Genomic DNA, 19,253 nt, shown 5'->3' with positions numbered 1-19,253 from the left:
CGGCCCCGGCCGCCGCCGCCGGCGTGGAGATCCGCGGCGCCTCGGCCAAGGAGCGGCTGCAGAACCTCGGCCCGGCGGACGGCAAGGTAGGAGCCGCGGCGCCCCCTAGGCTGCGCCGCTTCCCCTTCCCCGCCGCCTCCGCTTCCTGCGCGCCGGGTGCCCCCGCCGCCTTTTGAACTCTTCCCCAGGAGCAAACTTGGCCCCAACTTTCCTGAGCTTCCCGGTCAGGGCTTGCCCGGGGCCGTTTGCTCCAGCATCGCGCTCGTGATGCTGCTTTTCGGCTCCTTGTTTTTCCTGCCAGGAGGGCAGCAGGGCTCAGAGTTGGGCGGGGGGGGGGGGGAGAAATGTTCAGACTAAGGAATAGCACAGGGCAAAGGCGGGCACTCCTTCCTCGTGAAATGTCTAGAATATAATCATTATCCTTTGCTGTTCTGGTGAGTAATTGGCCATGGAAAGCTGTTCCCCGGGGGAACTGCGGGGCATACTCTTTCGTAGATGCTGTGGTTAACCGAGAGGAGGGTCTACAGCGGGCTCCCTGTTTCCTGAAAAAGGGAGAGAGAGAAAGAGAGAGGGGTGCTTTTGCTGTCCTCTTGTGCCGTACTGTGTCCCTGGCTGTGAAGCAGGGTGTCAGCATTTCTTGGACAGGCAAGAAAGACTCTTCGGTTGATGTGATATCCCTTACGAGACCAACTCAATAGTTGGGCAAACTGTTCTTTGCAAAATTTTTGGGCGCACCCAAAAGCTTGCAAAGGTCACTTTTATCCAACTCTCGAGTTGGTCTCACAAAAGATATCATCACATCTACCCAAAGAACCTTGTCTGACAATTTTCTCAGCCATTTAGTTGGTCTAATAGAAGCTAGCACTTGTCTGCCCATGTCCTTAGACCAGCACGGCTACAACCAACAACCCTAAAGCATTTCTTGGAGCTCCTTAGATCCATGCAGAGTTAGAAGATCCATCTGACTTAAAAGATCTGTACTGTACTAAGGGTGGTAAAATGGCATGCCACCAGGGTTGGCCTCGTTATACTAGTTCATGGAAGGAAATCACTCGCTCTCTCACAAACATACTCTTTGTGTGTTATCTAAATGAAAAAAGCTGGAACCTGGCATCAATCAGGAGTCGTTCCACGCTGGTGGAGGCACACAGGTATAAAAGTGATATAAGTGAAATTGTCCTCAAGCTCAAAGTTTCTAAACTCAGCCCTGACTCAGAAACTAAGGTTCCCTCAAGCTGGGCAACATGTGGCTTTTTGTCAGAGGATGCTTCCATAGTTGTGGTCCTGTTCACACCAAAGTATATCAGCAGGAAGATGACTGAAACCAGTACATCACTTTAATTCCACTGATTCACTGGGCCTCCTGCCATTTCACATTTGATGTAAGTGAGATCACCATCAAAGTCCCTAATTTGTGAAGGGATTGGATCATGTTAAGTCATTCTGACATCATTAATGCTGCAGGTCAGTGACTACATTAGAGATTGCTGTTTTTTTAAATAAATAATGATAGCAGACAGAAATGTCTACAGTCTACCCTGGGCCAATCTGTAAAGGCTGCAGCGTGCACAAAGGTAATAAAACATGTATAAAAATGGGAAAAGTTACGTTTGGCAAACAGAAGACCTGTTGCTAAGAGTTAAGAAGTGCACTGGGTATCTGAGCTGTGCATATGCCCAAGTTTGGACATAAATGCTAGGCTTAAGATAAATTTAAGATGTTTGCAAGCTAGAGGACTAAACCTACCAGCCAGAGATGGGGAAGTGAAGGGGGATGGGTGTAGGGAGGGGGCTTCCCTGGCTTTTGGGAAAGTGCTGGGTTTTCTTTCAGTGGGGCTAGCTCTCGTCTCGGCTCATGAACTCCATCTTTGACATCAGCTTTTAGTTAGCAGGAAATCAATAAATTGGAATGATCTCTTGCCTCTTCCTTACCTCCAGAGAGGACTCAGCGGTGAGCTATTTCCATGGCTCTAGTCTTCCTTCCGCCTCTCTTTTTAAGTCCTCCTACTCTGTTCCCAGTACCTGATGAAGCTGCTGGGCATGGCTTTACCAAAGAACACATGAAATGAACATTATAACTAGTAGTTTCGCATTGCCTGTAGACTTCTGAAAAGCAACTGCACAACTGAACTAGTGTATCATTAGTTTCATTCTGCTGGTCTGGAAAGTTTGGAGCAGAAGCAGACAGTGGAGTAGCCCATGCACAGGCCTTGCTCAGGGCCGTACTATATTACTATAGAACTGAAGGTTTCAAACAGGCTCAGGACCCGTAGGCTCTTGTCTCAGCCCTTGTCTTCTGGGCTTCACACCTCTCTCCAGCAGAGAGTTTCTTCCAGATGTCTCCTGCTCTGGGAACCTTTTTCCTTCTCCGGGCTTCCACCTGACAAGCACAGGGCACCTTTCAGTAGAGACTCTGTATCTGAACGTCTGCCTAACACGGCAGAAAACCTCATATATAATTTCCAGCACTGCCCATGACTAGGATGTAACCTGTACCCTACAATTATAGCTCTGCATTTTCAAGTCTGAAGGCCAGAAGAGGTGCCCTTGGAAAATATACACCAAAGTCCCATGCCATTGACAAACTCTAGTCTGGCATATGGAGCTGCTTTGACTCCTGCATGGGTTTGTGCTGGACCGAGGGTCTACTTGAGTCGAATTCATTGTCAAATCAGAAACCGTGATTTCTCAATACAAACTGAACTCTTCCTTGTAATGATTTTACAAGTAAGAAAACAGATACAGACTGAGAGATTTGCCCAAGGACATTTGGTAAATCACTGGCAGTTTCCTAATTCTAGTTCTGGGACCCCAGGCCAAATTTCTCCTCCTCATTCATATTTCTTACTTCCAGTTAGATGGAGTGAACAGATTCTTGGAAGCACAATGTCAACACATGGCTGTTTTTCTTAACTACAGGCATGGCCACTTCTTTTATGGGCCTCTTCCTCACCTCCTCCCTCCTCCAGCCCTACAGATCCACTGGTTTTTGCATCCTTCCTCAAGAAAGCAGGGAAGAAACATTTGGCCCCTATTCCAGGTTTTTTGTCTCCTCTGGATACATGGTTCTGCAGTGAAGTTGTCATGTCCATAGCAACTGGCTAGAATCCCACAAACACAGGATCACAACTTCAGCGGAGGCTCAGGCAAGGAGGTCAGTGGGGCTGCAAAGGAGAAGGCTCCCACCCTCCACTGGAAGCCAAAAGTGCAGGGAAAAACAACCAACAGAGTCCAATCTAATTGAGTTACCTTTCCCCTCACTCAAGTGATGCTGCTCTTCTCTAAAAGTGGCCCACACCATACATAATCCCCCCAAATCTGAATGTGTGACACAATGTAATATATTAAAAACCCCCAAAGTGAATGAGACTGACCTGAGCAAAGGAGGAAACTTGAGTTTCTTTTTTTCTCTTTTGACTCACACAAAGTTTGTAACAACTTCACTTTTAAGCTTTTTCTCTCTGCTGCTATTAATTTGCAAGGAGACGCACCGAGATCACCATAATCTTTTGGCATTCTATAATTTTTGCATATACTTATTCCCTTTGTGAGGATCTCAAAGCACTTTGATAGTGTTCATTAACTCACCCTTTCAGCCCCCTGTGCAGTTGAAGGAGGTGAGGGGTTTCTTCCTATTTTTACAGAGAGGTTAGATTATTGTTTTCTGGCCCCTGGTACTGCCCCTGAGTCTGAATTGACCTGGACCAGCCCCACAGGTAGGACCTGGGATGTGCACCAAATGTGGGTGCCACTGCAGTCCAGGTCCTGGACTGGCTGAAGCAGGCACCCTGCTTCAGCCAGGGGCACCGGATGTGGCCCAGATCCTCAACCAGCTGGTCTTGGTCCCATGCTACATGCGCCACCTGTCCTGGCTGGACTCCTCTGCCTGCGGTGTCCGTTCCAGCCTCTCCTGGATCTGGCGTGGGGAGGGAGGAGGTCTCTGGGTCCATTGGCCTGATTTGGCCCAGGGGGATGACAGTACACCCCTGGCTTACTGTCTTCGGAAACTGTACTATTTCAGAGAAGCCAGAGCTGAGCTAATGGAAGTAGGAGGCCTTTTCTTCCTCTTGAAATGAAGGAAGTCTGTAAATGGTTCCCTCTGCGATACAGAAGTGATAGTAAAATGTGTCCATTCATTCACAGAGTTAAATTATAAAAGTGTGAAGATATAATTTTGCCCAGGACTCTCTCTGGGAATGTCTTAGAAGGGTTAGTTACAGCAGGTAGCTTTAAGCAGCGTTCTTTATCTCTTTTGGGTCCTTCTGACATGGTATGACTCAAACTGAACATGATGCTGGGAATGTGGCTGACTGCTTTGTGGACATCTATTTTCTATGCTATCCTGTCTGCTTATGATACAATCAAACATATAAGCAGACTCCTTCAAGGTTTGTATTCATAGAATCACAGTGAAATATTTTCTTAGAGCCTGCAAGTAATGTAAAACCCAGCCTAACGTCACAGGAAAGCTAACAGTTACCTAAGGACTGTAGACAGGCTTTGATGCATCATCAGTGTTACAGTCAGCAAAACAGTGTAAAGGATGTAGCTACTACATCACGTAATCAGACCCCTACTCGTTTGGGTGGTTTCTTTCATACTTAGTATTTCACACACTCACAGACTTTTACATTTTTCCTGTCCTCTCAGTTTTGTTTGATGCAGATCACATAGCAGTTCTGGGGAACGTAATTCTACAGAGGGTGGAGACGGGGAAAAGAAATAGCCATTTCCAATAGCACCACTTCCAAGATCTGATTCTTGTTTTAACCTGCAGTATTAACACAAGTTGTCAGAAGTTGTCACACCAGGTGTCCACACTATATTGTACATCTGCTTCCTTAAAAACATTCTTTGTATTTTCCCAAGACCAGCTTACCTATCAATCTAGATTGCTACTCCCTTTGCCAAGGTTCAGGTGTGGTCAGGGTCAATACTTGGATGGGGGAAATCCAGTTACTTCAGGATATGGTGCTGGGGAATCAGGACGTCTGCTCTTTCCTCTGAGCTGGTGCTGAATGAATGTGCGGTGCCCAGGTATTCTGTGCCGCTGCCAGGTTGATGGGTTTGGGGTGAGATGTAAAACTAAGGTCTGGCTCCCTACATTTGTGGTTATTATAGGTCCTGGGGCAATTTCGAACAAACAGTATTGCCTTGCTCTTTTCTAGTATTTTTCATCTGTAGAGCTCAAGTCCTTTACAGGCCAGGTCTGTATTATTATCCATGAATCTGAGGTGAAAAGAGATGAAGTGACTTACCTAAAGTTCTTTGGCAGGAAATGAGAAAGTCAGGAAAGGAAGCCAGGGCTCCTGCATCCTAGTCCAGTGCACTATCTGCCAGGAATTAGCCTTGGTATTGGACATAAAATCAAAATCAGATATTTGCAGTCTTTTCACTTAGATTTCCCTCTGCAGTTGAAACTGGATAAATCCTTATTCAATTCAGACCTAAGCTCCTTGTGTCATGTTGACTTTGGTGTCATTCTACTGCAGAGACAGTTGCATCTCAGAGGGAGCATATCAGCCAGCAGGGCCCGGATTGGACTGACATCACTTTGAGCCCAGTCCTCATAGATTAAAAAACAAAAGGCTGAGCCTGGTTTACACGTCTAGTAACATGGTGATGCATGATACTACAGCCCACACCACAGCTGTGGGATCAGAGAACACAAATCCGCCCGTTCCATGCTTGCAAGTGTCTTTCACTTCAACTGGAGTATAGCCATTGTTCCTAGAAGAGGGCTATGACACAGAGTTGATCTCTTCTAGTTTTACCCGGTAGAGGGCAGTGGTACACACACACGCTGCTTTCTGATAACTGCATCCAGACAAAGCACACAAACCCTCTTGTTACAGATGGCCCCTGAATTAAAACCTAAGATCTGAATACTCCAGAATACGGTAGATATTTAAAATCCAAATGCATTGGAACATTCTGCCATATCCAGCATTTGTATCTTCCTTGAAAAACAACATTGTCTTATCGTTTGCCCTGTGTCCACTAGCTATACAAAACCCTGCAGTTGCTTAGCTGTGTCCTCACCCTTTGCTTACAAAGACAGCACATCTGAGAGATTAGAATCAAGGTACAAAATCTAGCACTGGATTTCAGATCCCTCAGGGTTGTGGGGTGGCATATAGGAATGCAGCGCTTTGTCTTGGGTCTGGCTCTGAATTTATTGTCTTCACCTTGTTGCCCTAGAAACCACAGCAGGGATGACTTTTAGCAGAATCTGCGTTGCTTCCAGAGCGGAAACACTTAGAAGTACATATTCTTTTAATTACATTTCCTCAGGAAAAAAAAGAAGCATGCACGCCAAAATAAGTGGTTTGTATTAAGAAGCAGCAGTCAGAGAGGGAATATAAGAAAATGGAAACCCAAAACATGACAAAAATTCCAAAGAGCAGTTTTCAAAAGGCAGGGTAGAGAGGGGTGGGTCTGTGAAGGAACGCAGTTCCAGTTACTGGCGCCGGCCCTGGCCTGCATCAAGTTAAACAAGCATTTATAGGTGAGAGTGAGGAATTGGCCTGGGGGTGTAGAGAGGCAGCCTCCAGGAAATCTGCAAAGCTGTTTCACGAACCGTCTTACCACCCAGCTCAAGATCCCTGATCCACAGGATGAAATCATCTCTCGAAAAAGCAGATTGGCTTTTCAAGGTTGGCTTTTGTTGCTGCTAAATATTCACTGTCAATGGGTCTTTCAGCCAAGACACACCACTTCCATGGTTCTATTGTGTGCAGATGGTTGAAGAATTCATGGAGGAGTCACTTCCAGCAGCTAGCTTTGTCCATCGTGGCATCTGGGATTCCCGGCTTTGAATCAGAAATTAGGGGAAATGCATTCATCCCACAGCTTCTGAATTCACAGGTTTGCACATTCGATCTTGAAACACCAGAGAGACTCCATGAAAGTGCGGTGTAAAGGGTGGGGAGGGCTGTCTGTAGAAGGGAGCTGGGCAGGTTCTGGGATGGGACAGCTCTCTGCCCCACTGGCTGGGTCTAGTGAAGCTGTAGTGCAAATTCCACAAGAGAGCTTTTCCCATGTGCAAGGGGCATTTCTTCATGCACATCCCTGTCTCTCTTTGCTACTGTTGTCCTCTGCTACTGGCAACTGAAGTTACTACCTCTGGCCAGCTGAAATTGGGGCACGTGCACTATTATTCAGATAGGAATCAGTCAAGCTGAACATATTGGGCATTGGCATCAAACACGTGGGTGTAGAGCAGTGATTCTCAGCCAGGGAGCTGTGGCACCTTGGGGTGCTGTGCAATCCTTTGGGCTACAAACAGAAATTACACATAAACTGGTATAAGTGATTGGAAACTGGTTCAAATCTGTAACACAACAGAAGTTCAGTGCACATAAACTGCTTTCAAAATGGACAAAACTAGTTTAAGATAAACCTACATGGATGTAATATCAGACTTAACTGATTTAGGTTAAACCAGCTGATTCAACTTCTGTCCCAGATCCCCTCCAGATTCAAGTTAACAAGGTGGGCAGGCTAGCCTTGGCCCGAGCTGTCTGCTCCAGCTCAGCAGGGAAGCATGCTCTAGCGCCCCACCCCACCAGCTTCTGGCCTGGGTCAGTGCAAGCAGGTGGCTGCATTTCTGGAATCAAGAGTGAATGTCTGATCACTTGCTTATCGGTTTAATCTACACAGCTTAGAATGACCTGCAAAGACTGAATCGATTCAGCCTCAGGCCTTCTGACTGTCTTTACTTAGCCCTAGTCAGCACTCATTCAGTTCTCCACTGTGAACTGGCAGACATGCTGCAGGCAGAGCACTTACTGGATGCGTCACAAGCGCAGAACCAACCTTGTAGTGAGATGGTTTAGTGAGGATGCACGGATTGGGCTTTAGATCTGAGGACTATGTGGAGTTTAGGTGTGGGGAGAGGGGAGTAAGAGCAAGTCAGAAGGAGGAAACCTCAGCCCTCTGTTAAGTGAAAAAATCAATTCCAGCTTTTTCTCCAGCAGAGGGCAGGAGAAAGTACAGGCATGCCAGCTGCTACCTGATGACTTGGGTGCTAGGACTGGATCTGGATTTTGTTTCCTACAGAGCTGGCCCTGAGGTCTAGTTCCTGTGTATTTCCTATCAGTAATTGCATGTGTACACTTCCTTCCCCATTACTCTTTATTTTCCATCCTATCCCACGAGGGCAACTCACACTTTATTTGTCCCTCTTGGGAAGACGCAGATGACATTTTTGTAGTGTTTGCTTTCCCTCTGCACAGTTTCACCATGATCTTGCTGCTGAGATGGCCTACCCCAGGCAGGAACATGGAAGAGTTGGCAGAAGTTTCTTTCAGAGAAAGGAGAGATTGCAGCTAGACTGGAGAGTTCTCAGATTTCAAAGCACCTTACAAAAGTTTCATTATTACCCATTATTGCCCTTCAGCTGAATAAAAGAGGTCACCCTGCAGCCTGGGTAGTCTGTAAAATGCCACGTGTGAGCTTGAAGCACAATAGAGCCCAGGTTTCCTGACCCCTTTTTCCATGAAGCACGCAACTGGGGCCTTTCCTTTGCAACCCAGTGGTTCTGTGTAATTTTGAACATCTTCCTTCCAGGAGTATGTGATCCTTTGCTCCTACCCCACCACCATGATAAATTCTTACCTACCCCATTTCTTCTCTTTCTACATGGTGAGAATCTGTCCCTTTCATGCAGTTGATTTGCTCAAAGAGAAGTTAAGGGGAGATTTGTGTTGCCTCATGAAATCTTACTGGAAAAGTCAGATCACATTGGCTTGGATACTAGAACTGTTACATGGACTGAAAATTAGCTAAAAGAATAATGATATCAGCCATAGGGGGGAGAAGAGGGGACTATCTCATGGGAAGCTATGAGCATCATTGTTAGGGACGGGGTTTTTTCCAAACTGTTATTCATGACTGGAAAGAAGCGATAAACAGCACATAAATTACATTTGCAGAAGACTGAGATGCACTACAAACACAGGGAGGAAAGAGTCGTGATGCAGAGGGATGAGCAGGAAATGAAAAATGGGATTCAATCTGGGAAAAAAGCAAGCAAAGATATCTGGGGAAAAATAATCCAAAACACAGGTATCATCTGTGTTAGAGATACTATTGGCAAGGAAATCCTGTGGTGATGGTGAAAAACAAATTGTAGTAGGCATGCAAAAAAGATTTTGGGAGCCAGACACACTCAGCCTCCAAAATAGGACTCTCCAGGCCTCTTAAGTGTTAGTAGCTTTAAGGGGAAAGGGCCAGGCAACAGATCAGTTGCTCTCTGCCACTGAGATACAAGACACTGGGCTAGCTGGACCTGTGATCTGACTTAGTATGACATCTCCTATGTTTTTAGGCCTCGTGTGACAAGATTAAGTGAGAATTTAGTGATTTAGTTTCCTTTTGATATGGCATTGATGGGCTACATCCAAAACTTTTCCAAATAACATACTCAAGGGAGAGGGGGAGTGTTCCAGATAATTACTGGCTTGTTCTGCCTGACCTCTGTAGTCTGTAATGCTTCAGAACAAATTTTGAAAGAAAGCTTCATTAAAGACATGGAAGAAGGATGGAAAAAGGGCTAAAATACAAAATGCATCCAAGTGCACTAGCTCAGCACAGAATGACTATAAGGTTCTCATGTCATGTGGCCCTGAAAAGACCAATGCAGTCCAGTGTAATGGTCAAGGTATTTCTAGTAGAGATAGGGAAGTAGTAATACCATAGTATAAGTCGGGAAGACTATGGACCACTTTGGTCATGCATATGTAAGAAAGATAAATGCTGTCTGGAATAGACTCAGGGCTGGGCTGCTGAAATGCTCAGGGAAATGGGAACCTATCTTTTGAGATGAGGCCAGAAGTGCTTGGCTTGTTTAATTTACCAGAATGAAGGCTAAGTGAGATTATTACTCTCTGTAAATACATCTGGGGAGTAAGCATCAAGAGGGAGAAGAGCTATTTTAGCTAAAGGGCACGACAGCAAATGGACATCAACTGGCCATGAATAAATTAATAGTGGAAAATAGCAAGTTTCTAACCATCAGAGCAAGATAAGGTGTTTTGCTATGGGTCCACAGGTATGAGTTTGAGCTCTGCTCCTGACTCATACTGAAGGTCACCCCTGCTGTCCCACCTAGTCATTTTGGCTGGAGATCCAAAGTCACCTGGACAACACAACACCACCCGGTGTGCCACTTGCCACAGGAACTGGGTGCCTTAACCAGGGTAGTCCAGAGAGCTGTTTGGCATTGTGGGGTGGGGGGGACCTTTGATATTTTGATTGGTTTATTATATAGGATTAGATGATGCAGCTGTCTGTGATAGCAGAGGACTGGAGTCTGGGGAGGTCCTTTCCAGTCCTGTGTTTCTAGAGCTGTCATTAAGTTCAGTAAGAGAGAGATGTTGACACACTGAAGGACTGGGGGCAGTGCTCTGAGGCAGGATTCAGAGAATATTTTGGGACAGCTATGCCCTTAGTGTTATTCCATCCATTTCAGTGCGCTGCCATCAGGGATACATGCTGCTCGTTAAGTGCAGTGCAGCTACATGAGGCTTAAGAAGGACAATCCTCCTGCATTATGTAGAAGATTTGTTTGCGGGGGGGGGGCTACAGAAGAACCAGGATAAAATGGATCACATTTCACAAGAGCCTGAGACCCCTGACAGACATTACACTGAAGTCATGATTGACTTGTTAATGATGTCTTAAGTAATAGCCTGGCTACAGGTTCAAGCAAGTAATTGCCACCTGTGAGGGATTAAGTTTTGGCCCCTGGGCTCCTGCCTAACTCTCCTCCCTTCACATAGCTCTGGCTGTAATAGCAGCAGGAGCCCCCAGGCTCCCCCTCCTTCCTCTGGATGTTGCTGCCTCCCCTGCCCTGGAGGGTGGGGCAGTGCTGTGCAAGGTGCTGGGAGCAAAGGGTGAGCCTGAGGTCGCACAGCCACATGGGAAGGGATGTCATGCATGGCACACTACCGAAGGGCATCATAACATGCCCTGGTATAGCCCAGTGTACAAGCCCTGCTGGTGCAGGCCTTGGGGCACTGGGTTCTCAGCTGTTTAAAAGTTAGACAGCCATGCTTTACATCATCATGGTAGCAGACTTACCTGTTTATAGCATCGTACTTTCTCCAGTTGCTATCGCTTTTAAGGCATTTAATTTTGGTAGTCCTGAGAGTTCTTGAAGCTTTAACAATACATCTTCGGGGTTACTGGTAAAATCCCTTCCCAGAAGTGTATTTATTTTTATTCCCTACCTCTTTCTGGAAGACAATTATGTTTGGGAACAATTATATCATGTCTAACAAGGTTCATGAAGTGTGTTCCCTTAGTCTTTGCCCTCCTCACACACTCATCTAATGTGTATTGTTGTTCCTTGCACTTCCTGATGATGCTTAATGCACTCAATTTACTTATGCTGTGTCATTCTACTCCTTTAATTAGACAGTTTTAATACAGTACATAGCATTTATACTGAGGTTTTCCTATTCAAGACATAGGTTGCAAAGTACTATTATCCATAGTTTTGTTTTTAATCAAGGACAGTTTAATTAACTATGGATAGAAAAATGTAGAATCATAGAAAATGAGGGTTGGAAGGGAGCTCAGGAGGTCACATCTAATCCAACCCCTGCCCAAAGCAGGAACATCCCCAACTAGATTATCCCAGTCAAGGCTTTATCTAGCTTAAAAACCCCTGAGTCTTAAAAACCTTCAAGGATGGAGATTCAACAACCTCTCTGAGTAACCTGTTCCAGTGTTTTACTGCCCTCCTGGTGAGAAAATTCTTCCTAATATCTAATGTAAGCTTCCCTTGCTGCATCTTGAGACCACTTCTCCTTGTTCTGTCATCTGCCACCACTTGAGAACAGTCCAGCTCCATCCCTTTTCAAACCCCTCTTCAGGTAGTTGAAGGCTGCTATTAAATCCCCTCTCAGTCTTCTCTTCTCTAGACTAAATTAACCCAGTTCCCTCAACCTCTCCTCACAAGTCACGTCCCCCAGCCCACTCACCATTTTTATTGCCCTCTGCTGGGCTCTCTCCAATTGTCCACATCCTTTATACAGTGGGAGGCCCAAAACTGAACACCGTACTCCAGATGTGGCCTCACCAGTGCTGAATAGAGAAGAATCACTTCCCTCGTGCCTTTGCTGAAAACATTCCTACCAATGCAGCCCAGGATGCCATTGGCAATAAGGGCACACTGTTGGCTCATCTTCGGCTTATTGTCCACTATAACCCCCAGGTCCTTTTCTGCAGAGCTGCTGCCCAGCCATTCAGCCCCCAGCCTGTACACACGGTGCATGGGATTGTTCTGTCCTAAGTGCAAAACTTTGCACTTGTCCTTGTTGAACCTGATGAGATTTCTTTTAGCCCAGTCTTCCAATTTGTCTAGGTCACTATGAATCCTAGCTCTACCCTCCAATATATCTACTACTCCCCACAGCTTGGTTTCATCTGCAAACTTGCTGAGGGTGCCCTCCATTCCATCTTCCAGGTCACTGATGAAGATATTAACCAAAACCAGCCCCAGGACTGACCCCTGGGGCAGTCCACTTAATAATGGCTACCAACTAGACATCAAGCCATTGATTTACTACCCTCTGAGCCCAATGTTTCAGCCAGTTTTCTGTCCAACTTACAGTCCATTCATCCAGCCTGTAGTTTCTTAGCTAGAATGCTGTGGCAGACCATATCAAAAGCCTTGCTAAAACCAAGATATATCACCATCTCCTGGTTTCCCCACATCCACAGAGCCAGTTATCTCATCATAAAAGGCAATCAGGTTGGTCAGGCATGTCTTGCCCTTGATGAATCCATGCTGTTCCTAATTACCTTCTCCTCCAAGTGCTTAGAGATTGATTCTTTGAGGATCTGATCCATGATTTTTCCAGTAACTGGGGTGAGGTTGACTTGTCTGTAGTTCCCTGGATCCTTTTTCCCTTTCTTAAATATGGGCACTATGTTTGCCCTTTTCCAGTCATCTGGGACATCTCCTGATTGCTATGAATTTTCAAAGATGATGGCCAGTGGCTCTGCAGTCACATCAGCCAACTCCCACAGCACCCTTGGATGCATCCCATCTGGCCCCGTGGACTTGTATATGTCCAGTTTTTCTAAAAAGTCCTTAACCTATTCTTTCACCACTGTTGGCTACTCACAATGTAAGTAATATTTCTAAAGAAATCAGTGAAAATAGTTTTCTGTTCAGAGTTGTTACTCCTGCTTAAATATTTGCCACAAAAACACAGTACAGGCAGTCCTCAACTTACAACGTTTCGAGTTGCAACATTTCGCACTTACAACGTTCATAAATTGACACCCAGTTTCAACTTTCTGAGGTCGGTTTCAACTTTACAGTGCTTGATCCAATGCCACGTCAGCGAACAAGTTCACTGCATCGCCCATCTCCCTGGAGAACATCTGTCCAAACTTCCTTGGATACTTTCTTTAAGAAAGCAGACAAGACTCCAGAAGAACCTGCAGACAAGACTCCTGAGAAGACTCCAGCCAACAACCCTTCAAAAAGTCCGGCAAAGTCACCTCAAAGAAGTCCTTCCAAATCAATATGACTGCTATTTACAATATAAATACATTAATGTAGCTATATTACTCATCTATAATAGATCGAGTACACAATTCTGGAGTATTTTTGGTGAAAATAGGGCATCGGGCCTTGGTTCAGGAACCAGTCCCCCCATTTATAACATTGTTTCTTATGAGAAAATTAGTTCCGAGTTGCAACGTTTTGACTTAAGACGCAGTTTTCAGGAACCAATGGTGTTGTAAGTCCAAGGACTGCCTGTATAATTGTTCTAGTGACAGCAAACACATAAAGCCAACTGGTGAACCTATGAGCCTATGTCTAAATTCATTTTCCAAGGCAAATGAAATACCAACATAAATAAACAGCATCTCAAATAATGGGAAGCAAATCAGATGTTTACAATTCTTTCCATTTCCTAATCAAAGGAAACAATAAGGATGTTGGGCCACACGGGATTTAAAACATCTCTGATTTTTAACAGGATAGCAGTCCTTTAACTGATGAATCCAGAGGAAATAACTCAAGTACAGCTAGAGTTTCTGGCTCACAGTCCTGTACTCAGGCTAGTGGATACACACCACCTCCCAGCTGTGTCATCCTCAATGTCACAGAGCTTGACCCAGCTAGATTCTTTTCCCAGTAGATTAGACCTTACCCTAGCGTGTACCCACTTCATCCACCCACAGCCACATTACAGATGCTTAGCCTTTGGTGTTTCCACCTAATCAAGCCAAGGAGTCAGCATGTAACCTTGTATTCTGGATGCCAAAGATAAAACATTATGTGCTTTTTGTCATCCCCCGTCCCCCCACCCCGACCTCACCCATTGCCTTTTGTACATAGAGAATGAGATTGATCCAATTAGCAATGACAATGGAGCCCAAATATTACAGAGTTAATAAGGGACCATGTGGATGATAGAGAAAGAAACAGGCAAATTTCTATTTAGGCAATTTTGCTCCATCTACTACCACCATGGTAAAGTCTGGATATCTGCGTAGTCCATGCAGCGAGGGTTAGTGTTGTTTGAGAGACTCTGGATTCTCCAGTTGTGCCAAGTAGCACAGAATTGGGTTTTTTGATTTTTGTGGGTGCGTTTCTTGCTTTTGACATAATCTAAACATACTACTCAGAGCCAGGGATTACTAAAGAGAGCGTATGTGTGGGCTTCCTATGTACAGTGCTGTCAATTCATTTCACTCCTGACCTGCTCTGTTGCTTGTGTTATTATTCAGGGACCACAAATCAGCTTTATTATCACCCCTCAGGGCTGACTTGTTCTTCCAGACCTGAGTACCAACTGGCTGTTCAAATTCCTTCCTGTTATTTTATTCTTGATTCCTGACCAAAAAATACATGATTGTTATAAATTGTACCAAAGTATGAGATCGTTTGATGATGAAGACATCATCAAGGAGTATGAGGTCCATTGTCACTGAAGCAAGATTTGTGGACTGATAGCCAGTGGCAAAATGCCTAGTGCATGACTCTGCTTTATCGAATCTGTCTGGTAAGGGAAGCAGAGCTCCTAACAGAGTGCCATAGCCTTACTCTGCATCCTCAGAAACAGTATGCCTCGCTTCTCAGCTTGCATCCCCCAATTAATATTTGCCAGGAGGCCTTATCTGGATACAGTTCTTCAAATGCTGCTGCTGCCCAAGAGATGGAAGATAGCACTTGTTAGGCTTCCTGAGCCAGGGAGCAGTTGCTATGGATAGATGGAGGAAATGGGAGGAAGAAACAAAAAGCAAACATCCAGCCTGCCTTCCTGGAGACGGGGCTGAGGAGCTGGAAAATATAACTGAAGCAATTAGCTTGTATGGCTGGGCTGGCTCACTGCTGCGAGGTGGTGTCCAGCAGTGACTTTCCCATCCTTCATCTGGGAAATAGCTGTGATTCTTTTTAACACAGATAGACTTGGATTCAATAACATATGTTTCCAATCAGCAGAAGGGAGAAAAGAAACAATGCCAAGGAGAAAACACAGCCATTCCACTGTGATATGTAACTAAGAGGGGAAGGGGACAGATGCCTGTTTTACAAACTTGGACTCACCCTTTAGCTGTGCAAGGGAGTTGAATTATGGCAGTGAAAATCCAGATGCCACTGTATTTGTTCAGTGTGAAATAGTCCTGATCCCCACTTCCCTGGGTGCTAGCAGTGAATGGCTCAGAAGTGGCCCGCGTGCATGAGGCAGCATTGCTGTATCTGCCCATCAAAACTGAGGTCACATGGGAGAGGCCACACTTAAAGGGCTCTGGAAATAGCAGGGTCAATACCAGTTAGGTTCGGGAGATCATTAAGCCCATTATCCTACCATTTGCCTTATTAGAACAGGTAGTTTGGTACACATCATCTAGTTTGATATCATACCTCAGCTACTGGCCATGGCTGAAGGCTCCAGAGATTATTATAAATTTCTTACAATACACCTGATGTACAGTAAAATGCAGCAATGGCAGCTGCATATGCCTAAATGATGACCACTATCTGATGAATCCAGTATAGCAACTCCGAGCATTAAGATACCAAGTGTTAGGCCTCAAAAATCATGAGACTGGATTAAAAATCATGATTTATTTTTACAATGAATGTTGTGTTCTCGTTATTTGCCTAGTGGCTTGTGTACCATTATGGCTCATGTTTTCACCCTTTATCCACAACCATGAACACTAGCAACTTGGTTAAACTAATAGTGTGGTTTTCACGCTATCACGTGACAGCGACCTGGGGCTGTAAGGACAGCTCTAAATATTGTGGACTCATAATAAAAGTGTAAGAGTTGAGAAGGAGTCTTAGTTGGTCTAATAAAAGATATCGTCTCTGAACCAGGAGTTCTAGGGGTTTGCATTTCTTTTTGTCTCGGACCAACACGGCTACCAAATACATCCCTACAGGTTGAGAAGGCAGCTGAGAATGGCTGTGCCATCTCTCAATGGCTCTTTCAAACCTGGGACTAGCAGAGCTGCTCTTACTGATCTTCCCGGCAAGTGCAAGAAATAGCTAAGAAACGGACTTCCATGGCAAGAGGGATAGATCCAGTCATTTGAAATGCCTTCTCCCAGCACCATCTCTTGCAAGCATCACAAACCACTCATTCAGTGGGTGGTTCCGTGTAGATCCACAGTCCCCTACACGTGGGGCCTGGTCCCCCCACACCACTTCTGGTTGGCCTACACTTCCTACCCAGCAAATCCAGCTCCTTCGCCATTACAGGCCACATCTTGTTTCCATGAATACTTTCCTTCTTCTACCCTGTCACGATCCTTGTCTCATGTACATTTACTCCCTCTTCTCCCTTTGATCTCCTGCTGCCTTAGCTTCTGCCCCCGGTAAGCTTATTCCTGCTCCTTCCACCTGGCTTGCCTCCCCTCCCACCACCCCCTTATAACAGATGAAACATCTCTAGCAGTAGCAACCCAGGGTAGCTAGGGAAGCTCCCCCAGTAAAAGCTTGGAGCAGTAGGGCTGAGTTGCAGTCCCTCTTGCTGTGCAGTTTTTCCTGGATATGGTATGTGCAGATGAGGCCCTTAGAACTGGCCCCAAGCCAAGGTCTCAGAAGAGCAAATGCGAGAGGAAACAGCTGCTCTCTCCACATCTACTGACAGTTTGAATGAGGTGCAGAAGTATCTGGATGGTGGGCAGCAGAGCATGGCATCAGGAAGCAGCACAGCTGTCTTGAACCAAAGAAAAGCAGGTAGCATTTACTGGCCCAAGACCATAGGAGAATACAGGACCAGCACTGACCCTGTAAAACTGCCCAGCTCTATCCTGACTTTAACTCTACTGGAGTCACGCAAGGTCCACATTAACAAACACCTCGCCAAACAGAGGAAGTCCTCCTGAATCAAGCTGGCACAGAGTACACTGAATTTCCAATATGATTTTTGGCAGAGACCAGTTAAATGAGCTATGAGCTAGTGTTGCATATGGAAGGCTTAGTGGAGTGGAGTGTGAATTGACCCAGAGAGAATTGCAAGGAGCACATGCCATACAGTGGAAGTTTTTGGAGGGTGACAGCCAAAGCCTGCCTGCCAGGCATGAGCCTGCTGTATTGCAAGTGATCCTCAACAGAATGGGGAACTTTGAAGGGCAAGAATGGGAAAGTTGTATAAGGTAGACTGTCCCTAAAGCAAAGGTAGCTAGACTGAGTGAACATAAACACCAGGGAAGGAAGCAGTGAACTGCATCTGTCTTTGAACTTGCTGGTCAAGTGTCAGAATTTCGGTCCACTTATGTTTAAAATACATTTGGATCTCCAGTTCTTAGACGGGGCTTTGGCTACAACCAATTACAGCTATGTTCACTACAGCCTTGTTATAACAACTGTCCATGGAACCGGGAGAAAAGGCCAGTAAAAAAGGGTGCTTGCTACAATAGGATTAGACAATTGCCTTCATCCTCATAATAAAAATATCAGTTCCTGCTGTTGGGATTGTTGAAAGCAGGAGGTTGGTATAAATAGGGTTTGTTATAATGAGATTGTGTTGAATTTAGAGAGCCCTCACTGTTTGGGGTGCCTGTTCTAAAACTCCTTCTGGAGGGATCATCAAAGGTACAACTATCAGCCGGGTACAGTTTCCATTAACTTTGACCTGCTAATCAGCATTCTGCCCCTAGGACTCTTAATGTGGTTCAGTCCCTGTCTCTGCCACTAGCTTACTAGATGACCCTGGGCAAATCACTTCTGTACTTGTGTATCCCCACTGTACAGATGGGAAAAATGATGCTGATCTTTGTAATGTGCTTTGAGATCTGATGATGAAAAATGCCATATAAGAGCTGGGAATTAATATTTTACTGTGGTGCAAAGCAGTCCAATGGAAGTAGGTAGAAGCTGTGGGTGCTGAGCCGGCTTTGAACGCATGTTCCAAAGATTAATGTGGTCTTTATGAATATGTTGGCTAGGAACTTAGTCCTAGCTTGAGATGTTACATGCAAGTCATCACACTCGAAGGAGACGTGAATCTGTTTCATGACTGGTGGGCAGAGCCTGGAAACTAGCATAACTTAAAGCAGATCCCTGAACAAAATAAGCTAGTCTGGCAGTAAGGCTTTTGAGACCATATAAGCGCTTCTACACCAAGGCTTTGTTGGTTTTGTCAGGGAGGGTAAAAAACCACAGGTCTTAGCTATGCTGGCAAAAGCCCTACTGACAGAAGAGAGCTTTTGTCTGCTTATATCCTTCAAGGAGGTGGCAAAGTAATACCAGCAGAAACCCCACTTCTGTCAGCAAACACTGCATCTACACTGGGGCCACTGAGATAAAGCTATTCTGGCAGAGGCTCCTCTAGCGAGGACAAGGTCTTGCTGTCACTGCAGATCCTGTGTTTCTTTCTTACTTTGGGCCCTAGGTAACCTGTTTGCCGCGAAGGTATAGCATCCTGTGCGGTGGGCTCCATGCATAAACTGTGTTTGAACAGTGGTTTTTATAAATGTTTCCTTTGGCCCATGTTAAATGAAGTGCTTTTAAATATAGCTAAAGGCCTCCTTGTTCTAGTAGTATAGAAAAGAGCCTTTTCCTGGTAGGGCGACCACCTTTTCCAAATTGGAAGGCGGGACACATGCCCGCCTCCCACTGGCTGCATGGATGGACCAGAACCAAACAGGGAGGGGAAAATGCGGGCTGCCGGCTGCAGCCTCAGGGCTCCCTACCCTGCTGCCCTCCATCCAGGAGCCCTACACCAGCCATACACCCCCTGCCCACCTGGCAGCAGCGGGGGGGGGGGG

General features: G+C 45.6%; 1 protein-coding gene across 1 annotated transcript in view; it reads left to right on the top strand.

The window, feature by feature from the left end:
- Nucleotides 1–6: 6 nt before the first annotated feature.
- The window catches only part of DPYSL3 (dihydropyrimidinase like 3), a 93,980-nt gene continuing 74,733 nt past the window's right edge, over nt 7–19,253 (top strand). Inside the window, exon 1 of the mRNA XM_019506388.1 lies at nt 7–86. The gene's annotated coding sequence lies outside the window, so the exon portion shown is untranslated. The remainder of the gene's footprint in view (nt 87–19,253) is intronic.

Source organism: Gavialis gangeticus, unplaced genomic scaffold (assembly GCF_001723915.1).
Source record: "Gavialis gangeticus isolate Ggan-Ray unplaced genomic scaffold, GavGan_comp1, whole genome shotgun sequence".
In the NCBI taxonomy this organism is placed as follows: domain Eukaryota; kingdom Metazoa; phylum Chordata; order Crocodylia; family Gavialidae; genus Gavialis; species Gavialis gangeticus.
The sequence above is the reverse complement of the archived record's forward strand: the minus strand, read 5'-3'. Positions and strand labels throughout refer to the sequence as shown.